Source organism: Hakea prostrata, chromosome 5 (genome assembly GCF_041222555.1).
Source record: "Hakea prostrata isolate BN-2017 chromosome 5, UWA_Hpros_2, whole genome shotgun sequence".
Classification (NCBI taxonomy): Eukaryota; Viridiplantae; Streptophyta; class Magnoliopsida; order Proteales; family Proteaceae; genus Hakea; species Hakea prostrata.
In genome coordinates, this window is record NC_142604.1 from 27225866 (window position 1) to 27243962 (window position 18097).

General features: G+C 37.4%; 1 protein-coding gene across 1 annotated transcript in view; it reads right to left on the reverse strand.

Moving 5' to 3' along the window:
• Nucleotides 1-18097, reverse strand: part of ATLIG4 (DNA ligase IV) — a 102896-nt gene that overhangs the window by 43845 nt on the left and 40954 nt on the right. The window lies entirely within an intron of this gene.

Consider the following 18097-nt stretch of genomic DNA (forward strand, 5'->3'; position numbering starts at 1 on the left):
ATATAAATTACTACTTTCATTTTCATTTTTCATATTGATTATTGTTATGTTTTTATTTTTTTTTTTTTTTTGATAATTTTTTATAATTGTGATTCTTGAATGTTTTTTTTATTTTTATTTTTATGAATGTGATTGTTGAATGTTTGTTTAGTAATTTAGTTTATTATAAAAAGTATTTGTATTAAAAAGTAGTTTAAAAGTAGTTATATTAAAAATATCGACTAAACCGCTTTGGTCGCTTTGCCGCTTTAATAACCATGCCAATGAGGCATCCCCCAAGACTGGAAAGCTCATAAGCAATAGAACTTTTAGAAATCCAAAGTCTATTCAAGCCAACAAAATTAAGATGAAAATCATGAAATCAGCAATTAATAAGAGTTCAATGCCATTTGAACATTTTTCAAAGACAGCTATATCTAAGAGACAACATATTATCTTTTGGTTATTTAATTATGGGCAAATCACATATAGACCCCCTAGATCTACAATCAATTACATAGACTAGCCTGAAAGAAATCAATTACAAATAACCCTTAATGGTAAGTAGTAAAGCTGAATGATGATATTAACAGTAAGGGGGTATTTGTAATTGATTTTTTTTAGGGGTAGTAGATGTAATTGATTGCAAATCCAAGGGGTCTAAATGTAATTTCCCCTTTAATTATAATTATAATTATCAAGGGAATTGATGATGCAGATTCATCATTCAACTGAGTTTCTTTCCTTATGAATAGTTTAGGATTGGATCAAACATGCATTTGGCCATTGGTTCCATGGATATATTTTGTAACTGGCCATCTTGATGGCCTTAAATAGGGATAGGAAGTGGGGAAAGGAGATTTATTTCATTAGTAAAGTTAAAGAGTCTGAAAGGCTCACTGACACACGGCAATATTGGAAATTGAAAAAGAAAAGTTTTAACAAGAGTTGATTCTGGTTACCTCGAGACCAGTACTCCCCAGCAGAGAATCTTCTACCTTCAACACCACTGAATTCTTCCTTAACCCCCTCTCACAAATTCCTCTTCTCCCCTAGTTTGAGTTGCAATGTTGCATAACCAAACTGCTCATTCAGCCCAATGATTTCTGTCCAGATGTCCCCTTCATTCTCCTTATTCCATTTAATCAGATACCTATTCTCCTTATTTAATGTAAATAAATGGAGCTCTAACTACCCAACGGCAGGCCTGATCCCACAAGTGTAAATTTGTGAAATCAGTGGCTATCAGCACCACCCCCTTTGAGTTTCAACTTGTCCTCAAGGTAGAAATCAGAGAACTACTGATGCATTTCAGTGTAATCTTCCCTAGTGGTTACATAATGTGGCAAGTACTTAATCATAACCTGTAACAACCCTTGGTCAGTATAGCGATGTGCTAACAGCTTTTTGGGGGTAAATTTCAGCTCCCAGTCTTTCAGCAAAGCAGGTTGGGTAGTGGCTGAAATTGGATGCCCTGTCCGACGAGCTATTTAATTGGGATACATGAAGAGAGGGTGGATTGGGAGGCATTCGGTAACTGTAATTTGTAGGATACAGGTCCTCTCTTCTCAAGAATCAGATAAGGGCCATAGAACTGAGGACTAAGCTTCCCATTTGGTCTGCTAGCCAGCTTCTTGAAGCAATATGGTTGCAACTTGCAACTAGAGAAAAACTTCATCCCCCACATTATAAGTGATTTGCTGAACTTCGCATTCGATCTTGGAATACTAGCAAATTAGCTTTTAGTTCATCCAAAATTATGTCCAATTCCTCAAGATAAATGTTGAAAGAAACGATTGTAGTGAATGGCTTATTGATCCATGATCTCAAGCCCTCTATTTATAATTAAGTGGAAAGTAGATTATTACAAGGAATAGAATTTTACATGAATACAAACTCTAATTTAACTCCTATACAAACTCTAATTGAACTCCAAGTAGAATCCAACACTCCCCCTCAAGTTGAGGCATAGATATTAGTCATGCTCAACTTGCCTACAATAGGAAGGAAATCTCTTTCTTTCAAACCCTTAGTGAAAACATTTGCTAGTTGGTCTTCAGATCTTACAAAAGGCATGCAGAGAAACCCTTGTTCCAACTTTCCTTTGACAAAAAACCTATCAATTTCAATGTGCTTAGTTCAATCATGTTGCACCGGATTATTAGCAATACTAATAGCAGCCTTGTTGTCACAATATAACATCATAGGGTTTGGAACTTGGACTCCAATATCTTGCAGCAAACCTTTCAACCATAGTAGCTCACAAACTCCACAAACCATAGCTCTATATTCAGCTTCGATACTAGATAAAGCTACCACATTTTGTTTCTTACTTCTCCAAGTAACTAGATTACCTCCAACAAAGGTACAGTAACCTGAAATTGATTTCCTGTCTGGAGATCCAGCCCAGTCTGCATCAGTGTATGCTTCTACTTTTAGATTATCAGTGGGTGACTGAAGTATTCCTTTTCCAGGAGTTCCCTTCAAATACTGTAGTATTCTAGTAACAGCCTTCATATGAGCTAAATATGGATCATGCATGAATTGGCTCACTATCCCTACAACATAAGCGATGTCTGGCCTGGTGTGGGACAAGTAAATAAGCTTCCCTACCAGCCTTTGGTATCTTCCTTTGTCCACTGGTTCTCCCTCTTTTTCTTTAAGTTTAGCTCCAGCTTCAATAGGGGTATCAACTGCTTTACACCCCAACATTCCCACTTCTAATAATAGATCTAGGACATACTTTCTTTGGGATAGGAATATACCTTTCTTTGATCGAGCCACCTCAATCCTTAAGAAATACTGTAACTTCCCTAGATCTTTAATTTCAAACTCTCTGCCAAGAAAGTCCTTCAACTTTTGAATTTCTTCACCATCATTCCCTGTGATGACAATATCGTCTACGTAGACAATGAGAAGTGTGATGTTAGTACCTGACTTCTTGACAAATAGTGTATGATCAGTATTGCTTTGCTTGTACCCAATAGAAGTCATTGCCTTCAAGAGGCGTCCAAACCAGCAACTAGGAGACTGTTTTAACCCATAAATTGACCTCTTCAACCGACAAACTTTCCCTGCAGTATTGTCATCAGAGAAACCATGTGGGATTTCCATATAGACTTCTTCTACTAACTCCCCATGTATGAAAGCATTCTTTACGTCTAGTTGGTGCAAGTTCCAATCTTTGTTCACAGCTACAAACAACAGAACTCTAACAGTGTTTAGTATCGCAACAGGGGCAAAGGTCTCCTGATAATCAATCCCATAGGTCTGGGTAAACCCCTTTGCAACTAGTCTAGCTTTCAACTTGTTTACTGATCCATCCATATTTGGTTTAACCACAAATACCCATTTGCAGCCCATTGGTTTTTTTCCTGGAGGAAGTGCAACCAGCTCCCAAGTGTCATTTTTCTTCATTGCTTGCATTTCCTCCTGCCTTCCATCTTTTATCAACATAGGCTACCTGCCAACTTTTAGGAACAAATACAGATGACAAAGAGGATATAAAAGCACGGTAGGAGTCAGACAAAGAGTTATAAGAAACATATTTAGCTATGGGATGTTGAGTACAAGATCTGACCCCTTTTCTAACAGCAATAGGAAGATCAGATACCTTAAAGAGAATAGTAGAATCTGATATGGAGCAGGAGACTGAAGTGGTAACATATCACCTTTCTCCACCTGCTTTAACCGGTTGTCATTCTTCCTCTGATAAGTCTGCACCTCCTTATTCTGGTTAATCTGGTTTTGAAAGACCCCAACAGTGTGTCTCACAGGAGTGGTCTCCCCCTGGCTAGGTTCTTCACATGGTTCAGAAAACGAAGGGGGAGGATTAGAGTCCTCAGGTATACTGGCCGAAGTCTCCCCCTGGTCAGGAAACTCTTCTGAGACTCTTAAGTTGTGTTGGTGTGTGATAGGAAGATCTAGAGTCGGAAAGAACACCTCTCCTCTAGGACTCTCCCCCTGGAGAGGTGTATGGTAAGGGCAAGACTCATGAAAAATTACATCCATGGATACAATGGTTTTCCTGGAAGGAGGATGATAACATTTGTACCCTTTCTGAGTAGCAGAATACCCCAAAAATATGCAGCGTAGGCCGCGGGGAGCCAGCTTAGTCTGGTGGGCTGTGATTCGGGCATAACACACGCATCCAAAAACCTTTGGGGGAATAACAAAAGAAGAGGCTCCTTGAAGAATCTCATTAGGACATTTAAAACCAAGTATCCTACTAGGCATCCGATTCATCAGGTAAGAAGTAATGAGTATAGCATCACTCTAATATTGGTCAGGTACATTCATAGCAATCATAATGGAACGGGCTATCTCTAAGAGATGTCGATTCTTCCGTTCAGCAACCCCATTTTGGGCAGCCATATCAACGCAACTGGTCTGGTGTATTATGACAGAGTCAGAGAGATATCTCTGAAATTCACCATCAATATACTCTGTGCCATTGTCACTGCGAAGGATCTTCACAGTGGCATTGAACTGAGTTTTAATCATATATTATGAAAATCACGAAAACATCGGAAAACCTCATTTTTGTGTTTTAAAAGATAAATCCATGTAGAACGAGAGTGACAATCAATAAAAGTAACAAAGTACCTATGGCCAGTGATAGACACACGTCGGCAGGGACCCCACACATCAGTATGAATTAGCATAAAAGGAATAGTTTTTCTATTATGAAGAGAAGGCAAATAAATAAAACGAGTCTGCTTCGCAAAAATGCAGGCTTCACAAAAAAAAACCATCCTCATTATAAGAAGAAACTAAATCAGGAAATATTTTCTTAAAAGTTCCTAGAGGGGGGTGACCTAGCCTACGATGCCACTGATGAAGGTCTGGTTTTACTGAATGGACCAGATTAGAAGATGTAGTCAAAGCAGACGCAGATTCTCCAATCGGCTCAAGCAAATAAAGTCCATTGTTTAGTTTACCACGTCCAATCTCCTTCCCCGTGACCAGATCCTAGAGGACACAGTAAGATGGGGAAAAAGTCACTTTACAATTCAAGTCATGTGTAAGACTACGATTAGAGAGAAAGTTACTAGAGAAAAAGGGAACATGTAAAACTTTAGACAAAGAAAGTGATGGAGAATGCTGAATGGTTCCTTTTCCAGCAATAGAAGAATATGAGCCATCAGCGATTCTAACTTTATCATTTCCAGAAGTTGGAGAATATTGTAAGAAAGAAGAGGATAAACCTGTCATATGATCTGTGGCTCCTGTATCAATGATCCAAGGAGTAGAAACTGAAGAAGCTTGAAAGCTTGTAAAAGTTTTACCTGATATAGCAAGGTAGGAGTTGGTATGGGTAGTAGAGGAAGCAGTGGTCGAGGCTGTACCGACAGTAGAAGACTGCAGACTATGTCGCAAAGTAGCGAACTCCTCCTGTGAAAAACCAATGTCTGCAAAGGGTGTGGTTGATATTGTCTCAAAAAGATTAGCCTTTGGTTTTCCTTTCTTTGTGCTCGTTTTTGCTTAAAATTAGCAGGCTTCCCATGCAATTTCCAACAATTTGCCTTGGTATGATATGGTTTGTGACAGTGCTCACACTAGACAATCTCCTTAGCCGGATCAGATTTAGTGCGAACAGACTGTAAGGCTGATTTCTCCATAATAGGAGTATGAAGCATGGCTAATCGACAACTTTCCTCACACTGAACAAGAGCATAAGACTGTTCTAGTGTAGGAAAGGGAGAACGACTTAAGACTTGCACTCTGATCTGATCGTACTCTACATTCAAACCTGTCAAGAAGTCATATACCCGAATCTTATCAATGTGCTTCCTATAAGTAGTCACATCATCTGAGTTAGTGGGATGATAATCCCTATAATGATCCAACTCCTGCCAAAGAGATCGCAACGCGGCATAATATTGGGCCACAATCAGTTCCTTTTGGGTAGTCTCATGAAGCTTCTTTCGTAGCTCATAAACCTATGCATCATTCCCCAACTGTCCATATGTTTCAGTAATAGTCTTCCAAATTTGGGCTGCAGTATCAAGTAATAGATATCCACGGGCAATAGTTGGAATCATGAAATTCAAAAGAAATAACATAATAAAAGAGTCATTCGAGATCCATTTATCCTGTGAAACGTCTGTGGTAATAGGTTTAATAGTGGTGCCCGTAATGTGTCCAACAAGTCTTCTTCCGGAAATAGTTAGGTAAGCAGATCGGGACGAAATCAAATAATTTGTCCCATCAAAGCTTACCGAAAGAGGCTGAAGAGTGGGGTAATGTTCGAAGCCAGGACGAGCAGGAGTACCATCAATAGTTGTCATGTTGACAAAATTATCTGCAGCTCTTCAGTCTTCAACCTTTCGAAGTAACAGATATGTCGCAGAATGCAATAGCCAAACAACAACCCAAAACAATTCTTAGTAATGATAACACGTGAAAGTATCTCCTCAGGTTACCTCCAATTAGTATATTGTTGAACCAAAGTACACCAGGAAAGTTTCCAGGAAACACTGGAGGGACACAACTGGTCCGCTTAAATACCAAACTCCTTAAGACAAAATTTTCCTAGATATGCACTTAATCACCAAATATACATTTCCATGATAACCGAAAAGAAAACAAACACGTGAATAGAATTTTTTTTTTAAAATGACAAATACGTCCCCAACAAATCTGAATTTACAATTAAGTCCCTGAAATTATTCAAATTTACACATAAGTCCCTAAAATTGTGTAAATTTGCAAATAAATCCTTGAAAACTTATAAATTTTCAATTAGGCCCTTGAAACTATGTGTATTTACACATAAACCCGATGTTTGTTCCATGGAAGAGAAGGGAGGAGGAGAAAAACCTAGTTTGATTCAAAGCAAAGCAGCTTCTTCTCTTCTACTTTCCTCTATTTTTCTGGTTCGATTCAAAGCAGGAGCAGCAATAGTTGCAAGTGTTGTTTGTCTTCTTCTCTTTCTTCTCTTCTTCTTTCCTTTTCTTCTTGGTTTTCCTAAACCCACTGTAGTACAGTGGAACTGAAGAACAGAGAAAAAAACTGAACTACCAGAAAAAAAAGAACCGATAGTTGCGACGGGTACAACGGAACTGAAGAACAAAAAAAAAAGAAAGAAGAGAGAAGAAAAAATTTCCTAATTGAACTTAGGCTCTGATGCCATGTTGAAAGAAACGATTGTAGTGAATGGCTTATTGATCAATGATCTCAAGCCCTCTATTTATAATTAAGTGGAAAGTAGACTATTACAAGGAATAGAATTTTACATGAATACAAACTCTAATTTAACTCCTACACAAACTCTAATTGAACTCCTAGTAGAATCCAACAATAAAAGAGTCAATTTCATCCACCTTACTTGGATGCCTATCCCAACAGATCAGGGATGGTGGTTCACATCCATATATGACCTTGAATGGGGTCATCTTCATGGAAGCATGATAAGTAGTGTCATACAAATACTAGACCCAAGTGAGCCAATTCGTCAAATCTTTGGTTGCTTGGCACAAAAACAATGCAGAAAAATTTTATAACACCTATTAACCACCTCCATTTAGCCATCCGCTTGCGGGTGGTATGATGTGCTGAATTGAGGTGAGTTCCTATGATGTTGAACAATTTGGACCAGAAGTTACTTAGGAAAAGTCTGTCCCAACCGATGATGATATCGTGGAAATCCATGTAACTTGACAACTTCTCTGCTGAATACCGTAACCACCTCACAAGCTGTGTAGGGGTGGGAGAGTGTCACAAGACACAAAGTGTGTGGTAAGCCTATCAACTACAACCAGTACAGCATTCCTTCGCTTTTGGCAGCCCACCAATGAAGTCCATGTTAATATCCTCCATACATGCTCAGGTATAAACAAGGCCACAGGACTTCTGGACTGATGCTTGCTCCTTTGACATGTATCACAAGTTGCCAAATAATCACAGATGGTTTATTTTACGCAAACCCAATAAACAACTGCCACAATGCACTTGAGGTCCTTAGAAAACCCAAATGATCTCCAAGAGGGGTGGAGTGGAATTCGGACTGCAGTTTGGCAATTAAGGGGGAGTCTTCTGCTACTACCAGCCTGTCTTTACAGTACAAGATTCCATTCCTCAACTGGTACTTTGGATATTCAGCTGATCCACCTAGCAAATACTGGATAATGGTCTAGTATCGAGTGTGATTGTTTACTTGCTTGACTGGCTGTTTCCCCTCCTGCAATATAATGGTGGTGAGAGTGCCTGGTTGAAATTCACCTTCAGACTACCATGTCAAGAGCTTTGTTTTCAACACCTGGTTTCAAGACTATCTCAAAGTTGTAGCCCAGTAACATCATAACCCAATTCTGCTCATCAGTCGCCACCACTTTTTATTCCAAGAGATGCTTCATGCTTCACTGGTCTGTTCCAACCAGTGAAGTTTCGACTGCAACGACCAAAATTTCAGTTTTTTCCAAAACCAAGACAAAACCATATGGGAAAATATTTATGCTCTGGTTTTAGTCCATTAACAGTTGAAATTTAACCCGGGATAGACCAACTTGAGCTGCTGTTTCAACTGTAATGGACCATTTTGGTCCATTTCTTATAAAATGCTGAGAACTTAATTGAGTTCTGCGAAATTTTGCAGAACACACATGGTCTCCTTTGTCCTCCATCAGCCTATTTGCTGCTTTTTTGGAGCTTTTCAAGATTCAAACCAAGGTATGTTGAACCCCCCCCCCCCCCCAATGTTTTTATTTTTTCTTTGTTGACAGCCTAAATCATGTTGGATTGCTTTGAAATTGATAAATGTTTAGTTTAGGAGGTCAATCTATGACTGTGTGTTGTTAAAGTTTTCTTATGAGAACTACTATTTTTTTCTGGTTTTAAAAAAATAGTTTCCAAATTATGTATTTTAAAGATTAAAAATATAGTATGTATGCTGTTGAATTTAATGTATGTGAGACACCATCATTCGATCACTCGATCTATTATTTTGTGATGCGTTGAATTTCATTTTCTGCTGATGATTATTTATTTTTATTATTTGAAAATCCTTAAATATTTTATGTAATTATTTAAAAATTGAAAAAAGTACTAATTATTTTCTATTTTATACTTAAAAATAGGAAAATATTAGTACATGTACGCAATTATTTAGGAAATTTTTCACAAAAGCCCCAAGATAATTGGCAAAATCCATAGACACCCCAAGAATATATCAAATTGGTAGACACCCGAAAATGTCTCCAAAATTTGCAATGGCACACTCCATTAGCAAATTCCAGTAAGTCATGGTTAGACAATTTCATAATTCCTACATTGCCCTTAATCTCTTGTTACTTTACAATACTGCCCCTAGTAAAATAGAATCCTAAATTCCATCTTCTTTCTTCTTCAAGGGAATTTATTTTCTTCCTCTGTTCGTCATTTTATATTATAAGATATAGAATAATACATCTAAGGGCATATTCTTTGTCACCTGTAACTAACTAACGGTTATAGAAATGGGGGTGACTGCCAATTGGCATAATTTTGGGGTGTCTATGGTTTTTGCCAATTACTTTGGGGTGTCCTTGAAATTTTCACAATTATTTATGACAATGTTTATGATATTTAATTAAATCCAGTAAAAAATATAATTCATAAATAAATAATAATTTTCACAATTATGTATGCAATCAGTCTTTCTTCCATCATCAAGACCTGCAACTACCCCTTCCAGCAATATTTGTTCCATCACAAGTTGCAACTACTCATTCCAGCCACCATCTACATGTTTCCTTCCGTTTTTTTTTGAATCGCCAGAACCTGTAAACCTTTTTTTTAATTATTGAACCTCAAACAAACCTGCAACCTGAAACACTATCACCTCCACCATCGAACTCAAAAATTGATATGTCCTCACCTTGTCTCTGCAAGGGAACCCAATCTAAGGACTCACCTTCTTCCCTCAATTGGTTTTTTTCTGTTGTCTCTAAAGAAGAAAGGTAATAGCACCTTCTGAAACGAACCAGAAACAGACCCAACAAACCAGACATATCAAACCCACTAGAAAACCTGAACCAGAACCAAAAAATTAAAAACCAGAACCAGATTCACTAGAATCAGAACCTGCATCTTATGTCATTAAAAAAATAAAAAACTGATGATGTTCCTTATCCTATGAATCCCTAAACTTACTTGGGTGGTCAAGCTATTCAATTCTGCAACGTTTCAGTTGTTTCGAAAGGGTAAAGACTAAAGAACAGCAGGGATTTTTTTGAAACCATGGCAACCACCAATGGTAATACTGCTCCCATTGGCTCCGAATATTATCCTCCTCTTCCTCTTCTTTCAGTACAATTTGATGGGACAAATTATTTGATTTAGTATCGATCAACATACCTAACTGTCGCTGGAAGAGGACTTCTGGACACCATGGTTATCAAAGAGTCCGCCTAGGAGCTAAAGCAGTTTTACAACCACTTAACTTGTTGCCGCTTAACTAACAGGTTGATTTATTGCCGCTTGTTTGCTTAGGCACTACTGCTTTGCCGCCTAGAAGCTAAAGCAGCTACTTTTTTTACATTTTGTAATTTGTGCATATTATTATTTTTTTTTAATCATAATTTATTCTACAATGCTGTATATAAATTTAAATATGTGAGCCATTTCGGAATCGAGGCCCAATTTGCAAATGAACTCGAGGCCCAAAGTGCCCTGTCGGCAACAAAATGTGAAGCATGAGCAATCTTCAACATTGATAATCAATGAATCATTAAATAAACAATGACTTGGAAATCAGAATAATGAGATCTATTAATTTATCATGTCGGCACTATTTGGTTAAAAAAAGGGAAAAATGGATACATCAATTCTGATTAATGATCTATGCACAAGAGTACGAAACACTTATTTTGCATCACACTATCATAGAGGTAAGTAAGAATGTAAAATTACTACTTTTATTTTCATTTTTCACATTGATTACTGATATAATACATAATACATAATTATTGCTATGAATCATATGATGCTTGATGAGACGAAGTTTTTTTTTTTTTTTTTTTTTTTGGGATAATTTTTCATAATTGTGATTCTTGAATTTTTTTATTTTTATTTTTATGAATGTGATTGTTTAATGTTTGTTTAGTACTAGTTTATTATAAAAAATATTTGTATTAAAAAGTAGTTTAAAAGTAGTTATATTAAAAATATTGACTAAACCGCTTTGGTCGCTTTATTGCCGCCTAAGCGCCAGGACGGATCCCCAATTGCTTTGGTCACTTTACCGCTTTAATAACCATGGTGGACACGATAACGACACCACTATCAAGCCTACAACCAAAAGTGCTTCTCAAGATAAATGGATCTCCAATGACTCTATCATGTCATTCCTTTTGAATTCCATAAATCCAAATCCTGCCTATGGATACCTATTGTTCGATCCTGCAGCCCAACTCTAGAAGGCTACTTCAGAAACACATGGACAACTAGGGAATGATGCACAAGTTTATGAGCTACGGAAGAAGCTTCATGAGACAACCCAAAAGAAACTGATTGTAGCTCAGCACTATGTTGATTTACACTCTTCGGTAGGAGTTAGATCACTATGGGGACTATCACCCCACGAATTCTGACGATGTGGCTTCCTATAGGAAGCATGATGATAAAACTTGGGTATATGACTTCTTATATAGTTTGAATGTGGAGTACAATCATATCAGGGTGCAAATATTTAGTCGTCCTCCCTTTCCGAGACTGAGGAAAGTCATCTTTTGGCTATGCTTCATACCCCAATTGTGGAGAACCCAGCCCTACAGTCTATTAGCACCAAATCTGAACCACCAAGGAGATTGTCAAGTGTGAGCAGCATCATAAACCATATCATACCAAGGCCACTTGTTGGAAGCTCCATAGGAACCCTGCAATTTTGAGTCGAAAAAGGCACAAAGAAGGGGAAAACCAAAGGCTAATCTTTCTGAAACTGTTCCCACAGCACCCTCTATAGACATTGGTTTTTTATAGGAGGAACTAGCTACTATGCGACGTATTCTACAGTGTTCTACTACAGGTGCAGCCTTTACTAATGCTCCTTCCACTACCCATACCAACATCAATCTTGCTACATCAGGTAATACTTTTACAAGCTTCCATGTTTCTTCAGTTTCTGCTCCTTGGATCATTGATACAGGAGCCACAGATCATATGATAGGTTCATCTTTTTTTCCTTTCATTATTCTCCAACCTCATAGAAAAATAAAGTTCGAATTGCCGATGGCTCTTATTCTTCCATTGCCAAAAAGGGATCATTCAGCATTCTCCATCACCCTCTTTTCTGAAGTTTTGCGTGTCCCTTCCTTCTCTACTAACTTACTTTCTATCAATAGCCTTCCACATTACTAGAATTGTAAAGTGACTTTTTTTTTTATCCTACTGTGTCTTCCAGAGTTCCAGGATCTAGTAACGAGGAAGAAGATTGGACGTGGTAAACTAGCCAATGGACTTTATCTGTTGGAGGCGATTGGCAGATCTACTTCTGCCCTGGTTGCATCTTCTAATTAGGTCCATTCGGTTATCCTAGACTTCCATCAATGGCATTGTAGGCTAGGTCACCCCCCTCTAGGTACTCTTAAGAAAATATTTCCGGATTTAGTTTCTTCTTGTAATAAGGACGAATATTTTTGTGAAGATTGTATTTTTGCAAAGCAGACTCATTCAACTTATTTACCTTCTCTTCATAATAGAAAATCTATTCCTTTTGTGTTAATTCTTACTGATGTGTGGCTTGCCAACGTGTGTCTATTATGAGCCATAGATTTGTTACTTTCATTGATTGTCTACTTTAATTTATCTTTTAAAACAAAAAAATAAGGCTTTTTTATGTTTTCGAGATTTTCATAACATGATTAAAACTCAATCCAATGCCACAATGAGGATCCTTTGTAGTGATAAAACAGAGTACATTGATGGTGAATTTCAGAGTTATCTTTCTCACTCTAGCATAATACACCAAACCAGTTATGTTCATACAGCTGCCCAGAATGGGTTGCTGAAAGAAAGAACCAACATCTATTAGAAATAACATTTTCTATTATGATTGCTATGAATGTCCTTAATGGGCTTGACCATTATTAAAGTGATGCTATATTTATTGCCTCTTACCTTACAAATAGGATGCCTAGTAGGATACTTGGTTTCAAGTGTCTTAATGAGATTCTCCAAAGAGAATCTTCATTTGTTATCCCCCCCCCCCCAAAAAAAAATAAAAATTGGATGTATGTTATGTCAGAATGACAGCCCACCAGAGTAAGCTGGCCACCGACGGCCTACATTGCATCTTCCTAGGGTATTCTGCTACTCAAAAAGTGTACAAATGTTATCCTCCTCCTTCTAGGAGAACCATTATGTCATGTTTAATGAATCTTGTCCTTACTATACACTTCTCCAGGGGGAGAGTCCTAGAAGAGAGTGTTCTTTCCAACCCCTGGACTATCGTACCACACATTTGGACTCACACACATCACTACAACACCAATTAGAGGCCCTGGAAGAGATTCTTGACTAGGGGGAGCATTCGGCTAGCATACCATAGGACTCTATGTCTCCCCCTTCTTTATATGAACCTTATGAGGATCCTAGTCAGGGGGAGACCACCCCTGTGAGACACACTATTGAGGTCTTCCAAAACAAAATTGATCAGAATAAGGAGGTGCAGACGCATTAGAGGAAGAACTAAAATGGGCCCAAGCAGGTGGAGAAAGTTAGCATGATGCAACTCCAATCTTCTACTCCATAATCAAATTCTACTGTTCTCCTTGAGGTATTTGTTTTTAATCTCCCTATTACTATTAGAAAAGGAGTTAGATTTGTACTCAACATCCCATAGCCAAGTATGTTTCTTATAATTCTTTGTCTAACTTTTACCGTGCTTTTATATCCACCTTATCATCTATCTTTGTTCCTAAGAGTAAGCAAGAAGCCTATGCTGATAAAAAGTGGAAGGCAGTTATGGTATAGGAAACACAGGTAATAAAGAAAAATAATACTTAGGAGTTGGTTATACTAAAAAAACTCATGGACTGTAAGTGGGTGTTTGCGGATAAACAAAATATGGATGGATCAGTCAATAGGTTGAAAGCTAGACTGGTTATAAAGGGGTTTACCCAAACCTATGAGATAAATTATCAAAAGACCTTTGCCCCTGTTACAAAACTAAATATTGTTAAAGTTCTACTGTCGATAACTGTGAACAAAGACTGGAACTTGCACCAACTAGATGTGAAGAATGCCTTCTTATATGGGGAGTTAGGGGAAGAAGTTTACATGGAGACCCCACATGGCTTCTTTGATGACAGTACTACATGAAAAGTTTATCAGTTGAAGAGGTCAATTTATGGATTGAAACCATCTTTTAGATGTTGTTTTGGATACCTCCAAAAGGCAGTGACCTCCATAGTTGTCAAAGCGGCAAGGCGGCCAAAGCATTTGGGGTCTCGATTAGGTAATTAGGCAACAAAGCGGCTCCTAGGCAGCAATAAGGCGACCAAAGCGGTTGGGTCAATTTTTTTAATAAAACTACTTTTCAATACAAATACTTTCTATAATAAGCTAAATAAATATTCAATAGTCACCTTCATCCAGAAAAAACAAGCATTCAAGAATCATAATTATGAAAACTTGTTCAAAAAAAGAACACAAACATACGTTCATCTCATCAAATGATGGTTGTCAAAGCGTTCGCCTAGGCATATACTGATTCACTGATTCTTGATGTTGAGTATGGCTTATGCTTCACATTCTATTGCCAACAGGCATGGGGATCCCACTCTCCAGTGAGCTGGCGGGGGTGTGGGGGCAGCGCCCCCAGAGCAAAAAATAGGTTCTATGTCACTTTGGGCCTTGGAGTTCCTTTGCAGATTGGACGTCAATTAAGCAGTTCAAAACAAAGCGGTTGAAAAACCGCTTTGCCACCTAGGCGGACACTTTGACAACTATGGTGACCTCTATTGGGTATAACTATATAAGCAAAGTAATGTTGATCATACATTTTTTGTCAAGTAGTTAGGTATCAAGATCACTCTTCTCACTGTTTATATAGATGATATCGTTATCATAGGAAATGATGACAAGAATATATAAAGGCTAAAGGACTTTCTAAGCAGTGAGTTTGAGATTAGACTTAGGGAAGCTACTATACTGCCTAAGAATTAAGGTAGCCTAGTCAAAGAAGGGAATATACCTATCTATATGTTTTAGATTTATTATCTTAGGTGGGATGTAAGGGTGTAAAGCAATTAATACCTCTGATGAGGCTGGAGCTAAACTCAAAGAGAAAGAGGGAGAACCAGTGGACAAAGGGAGATATCAAAGGCTGGTACAAAAGCTTATCTACTTGTCCCACACCAAGCCTGACATTGCATATGCTGTGAGGTTGGTGAGCTAGTTCATGCATGATCCATATTCAGCTCATATGAAAGCCGTTACAAGAATACTACAGTATTCAAAGGCCTAAAAAGGGTACTTTTGTCACCCGCTGGTAATCTAAAAGTAGAAGCATATACCGGGGCAGATTGGGCTGGGTCTCCAGATAGGAAGTCTATTTCATGTTTTGTGCCTTTGTTGGAGGTAACCTAGTTACTTGGAGGAGTAAGAAACAGAATGTAGTAGCCTAATCCAATACAAAAACTGAATATAAAACTATGGTTTGTGAAGTGTGTGAATTGTGACGACAAGGCTGCACTTAATATTGTCAATAATACTATGCAGCATGATCGAACCAAGCACATTGAAATGGATAGATTTTTTGACAAAGGAAGGCTGGAACAAGGGCTGATTTTTATGCCTTTTGTGAAATCAGCAGACTAAGTGGTTCTGTGGTTGATATTTTCACTAAGTGTTTGAAGAAATGAGATGTTTTCTCTATTGTAGGCAAGTTGGGCAAGACTAACATTTATGCCTCAAACTTCAGCCTTGTTGCCCAATTAAAGGGTCTTTATGTAATATAGTACTTTCCACTTCATTATAAATAAAGGAGCTTAGGATCACATTGATTTATAAAGCCATTCTACCACAATCGACTTTCTCAACACAAGGAATTTATCATGGATTTCAACCCAAGGAAAGTGCAAGATTTCTAGGTCAAAACCAATGATTTTTTTTTTTTTTTTTTTTTTTTTTTTAGTTTCGACCTTTAGTTTAGAGCCTTATATGGACTCAAAATGATCTAGATTCTTGCATCACCTATTTCAAGCATAATAAACACAATGGAACTACTGGTTTACCCAAAAAAACATTGAAAGGGTAACATTCAAGTATAGAGTATATATGAGAAGAACTAAGAATATTACCAAGTACAAGTCTACCAAACAATTAAAATTAATAATTAGCAACAAAAAATCTGATTCAACATCGTCATAGCATAGATGAAGTGATGGTGTCTCACATTCATCAATTTAAAGCTCATACAAGAGTGTATACATGTGTATTTTAGGAATATACATATTTTAGAAAATAATTTTAAACACAGAAAAATAAAAAATAGTAGGAATATGCAAAATTAGTTTTAAACTTCACATAATCATAGATCAACACTCTCGACTAAATATACTTTAATTTGAAAGCAATCTAAGTTGATTTGAGCCATAAACAAAACAAAAATAAAAAATGAGGAACTTTGTTAACTCATGTTGTTTGATTCTCAAGAGCCCAACAATGGAGGTGCAAGAGTGGAGAAGGAATGCAAAGGAGTTGCTAAAATGAGGGTAGAATCCAAGAGAAATAAGAAAAATGTTGATTTAGGGTCGAAACATGAAGGGCAGAACTACCACTCAAAATTGTCAAAACCTGCAAAACTTCACAAGTTCCAATCGAAACAGCTAGTCATAACATGTTATGTATCATTTCGGTTGGTACCGAAATTTCGGTTGAAACAACTTGAAATTTCGTACCTTTCAGCTAAAACAATACATTCCAACGAAATTCTTTCAATTTCGTTTCAATTTGAAAAAGTGCACGAATTTTGCTCGAAATTTCAACAATTTCGAGTGAAATTTATTCCATGATACCTCCCATGCGATTGGGTTATGTATCCTTGAGATCCATAGGATACATTTGACCACAAAACATTAACCTAACCTTTTGCCCTAGGAAATCATCCCTTCACAACCCATATCAATAGGAACCCATATCCCCAAAATTTCCAAAACCCTAGAAACCCTAAATTCTAAAACCTTATTCTTTTTTTTGATGAATAAATAAATGTATTAAAGGTTTTATTCTTATTAAACCGGAAATTTCATTTCTGAATTTTAATTTACAGCAGGGTTTAGATCTGGAAATCAATAAATCCTAGACCCCTAGCCTATCCGAACACTTGCCAACCCTTCTAAAACCCTAGAACCTTCACATCAGCCCCAAAACCTACAACTGCAGTGTATTTAGACCCTATTACAGCTACGGTCCACTGGAAAATTACCCCCAAATAGGCCTAACAGCAAGGTTTACTGCTGGTTCACTAGAAGAGGATCCTAAAGACTGGACCTAAGGTTACATCAAAAAGTTACCTCAATAGGTATTTTGTATTCCAAAATTTCTGAGATTGCAACAGAATTTTCAAAACTTAGAGATTTTAGACTGGAAAACCAATTTCGTCAAACTCCAAGACAACCAGTCAATTTCATTGTGCAAGTATGTTTCATTTCGGTGACCCCAAAACATCTGAAATATCAGAATTCAAACCATGCCTGAGATTAGGTTCAATTGATTTTAATTCATACAAGAAAATTAAGCCAAGGCTGTATGTATTTAACAAAGTCAGGTTGCCGACGCCCATGGTAAGAAATTCCGGTGATACAAAGAGTAAACAAACGAAACCCTGAAATTTCAGTGGCAATTTCCAAAAAATGAGAATGTTTAGGTGAAATTTCACCCCCCCCCCCAATATATGGGGTTATTTAGGGTTGATTTTTTCTGTCTAGCCTAATTTGAGGCCAATAAACACACTGGGAAGTGTTACTTTTGCCTAAAACCTAACCTAAAAGGGTGTTCTTAATCAGCACATGCCCACCTGTCTGCGGGCAAAATTGGAAGTCTAGAACATGAATTTAAACAAAAGTAAATAATAAATATGCAAATGATGCAAGAGAACACAGATATCTTCATTAAATTGCAAGAATAAAAAAAGACA